The sequence below is a fragment of the Penaeus japonicus genome, unplaced genomic scaffold (assembly GCF_977035675.1).
Source record: "Penaeus japonicus unplaced genomic scaffold, GWHDUDI00000001_assembly GWHDUDI00000035, whole genome shotgun sequence".
NCBI classification, from domain to species: domain Eukaryota; kingdom Metazoa; phylum Arthropoda; class Malacostraca; order Decapoda; family Penaeidae; genus Penaeus; species Penaeus japonicus.
In genome coordinates this window covers 29,643,000-29,645,499 of record NW_028234437.1, presented here as the reverse complement: position 1 = coordinate 29,645,499, position 2,500 = coordinate 29,643,000, and positions in this window count along the sequence as shown.

The window sequence follows — 2,500 nt, the reverse complement described above, 5'->3', positions numbered from 1 at the left end:
GAAGAAGAGAGAGATGGGGGGAGGGAAAGAAGGAAAGAGAGAGACGGGGAGGGAAGAAAGGTGAGAGAGAGAGGGGTGGGTGGGGAGAGGAAGGGAGGGATGAAGAGATAGATAAAGAGACATAGATGAATAGAGAGAGAGAGAAAGAAGAAGGTAAGACAAGAGAGAGAGAGAGAGAGAGGGTAATGGAAAAATATATAGACAGATAGAGATATACCAAACATACTCTACATCACAAGACTATATCACACTGTTTCTTTTAGGGTATACATCAACACTGCTGAACTAAAAAAATAAAATAAAATAAAAAAAAAGTCGACATAGCCACAACAACGCCGCCAAGGCTTCAAAATCCACATCGTCAATCCATAAATTGATAAAATTACCTCAGCACTGGAGACCATAAAACCTGCAGGACACATTCATGGTGTAAAAATCCCCGTCCTGTTTCCGTGTTCCGGAGATAAACCTTGGAGCAACACAGTAACATTTGTTACTTTTGCTCTTCATCATTAGGCCTAGGTCACATTTTTTTTTCTCTCTCTCTTTTAGTATGCTTTCACTAATGGTTAAATGACTCTTGAAAAAATGTTAAAGTACCGACATGGAGGTTTGAATTATAAAATCTTTCATATCCGGTAAGAAATTATTTTTTTTAATTTTAATCTTATAATCTGTCTGTTTCTCCCTTTCTCTATCTCTCACTTTCTATCTATCTATCTATCTATTTATCTACCTGTCTATCTATCTATCTATTTATTTATCTATTTATGTGTCTCTATCTATCTCTCTCTATATATATTAATATCTGTCTATCTATTTATCTGTCTATCTATCTCTATCTATCTTTCCCTTATTCTCTCTCTGTCTAATTCTCTCTCTCACTTTCATTATCTCCCCCTCTCTCACTATCAATCTACTTATCATGAACTTTCCTTCATTCCCGTTCTCTCTCTCTCATTCTCTCTCTCTCTCTATCTCTCTCATTCTCTCTCTCTCTCTCTCTCTCTCTCTCTCTCTCTCTCTCTCTCTCTCTCTCTCTCTCTCTCTCTCTCTCTCTCTCTCTCTCTCTCTCTCTCTCTCTCTCTCTCTCTCTCTCTCTCTCTCTCTCCCTCTCTCTCTCTCCATCTATCTATCTATATCTATCTATCTATCTCTATCTATCTATCTCTCTCTCATTACATCATTATATCCTTACGTTTCTCTAATCAACAGCATTTTTTTATTTCATTCCATCTTTTTTCCAATCCTGTGAGGGCATTGTCAGTTATATTGTATGCTAAAACTGTTTGGTGAGGGGAGTCGTTTTGTTATCCCAAAACCCTTTTTTTATCGTTCCAAGAGCATAGAATCTTATCAAAATTCACCAGACTTAGGAGAAAGAAATATGCTATTTTTGTGATGAAAGACTAACATCCTTTCTTTGAAGTACTATGATTATGAATTTTTAAGTAAAATACGGCAAGAGTAAAGGCTTAATCAATTACGTATTGTTATGATTGCAGTATAAAAGATATTCCTGTTATTGTGTTTGAGAGGAATGTCAACTAAACCGAACATCATTAAGAGATAAAAATTTAACACTATTTTAAGGATTCGAAGGAGGTAAATTTATCGAGACTTTTTATCATTGAAATGTGGAGTAGATATGATTTAAAAGCCTCGTGACATGTCGGCATTAAATTCGACAGAACAGAGAGAATATGGTCTACCTGTATGTGTGTGTGTATATATATATGTATATATATATATATATATATATATATACATATATATATATATATATATATATATATATACTGTATATATATATATACATATATGTATTATGTATATATATATATATATACAGTATAATATATATATATATATATATATATATATATATATATATATATATAGATATTTTATATATACACATATATATATATATATATATATATATATATATATATATATATTTTTTTTTTATATATATATATATATATATATATATATATGTATTATATATATATATATATATATATATATATATATATATATACATACATATATAATATGTATATATATATATACGCATGTGTATATACATATATTTATACATAGATATACACACACACGCACTCACAAACACACACACACACACGCACACACATTCAACATGCAAAAAAACCTTCACCCTTAAGACACGTAGAAGTACGGTAGAATAATTACGAAATCATAATTCCTTACATAGGCATCTTGATTACGGCTTCATTAATTTCTTAAGAGGGACATTTTTTCTACAATTTTAAAGCTTTCTTTTTAAGTGGTAGTGGAATAAGTGGATTGGAAGTAACAAAAAAAAATAATAATGTATATGAAGAATATACATTTGTAATGAAAATATTGATGAAGATGATAGTAATAAAAAATCTGATTATTTTCAGTATCATTATAATGATATGATGGTTACAATAATAATGATAAAAGTATTAATGATCATAATGATAGTGATCAC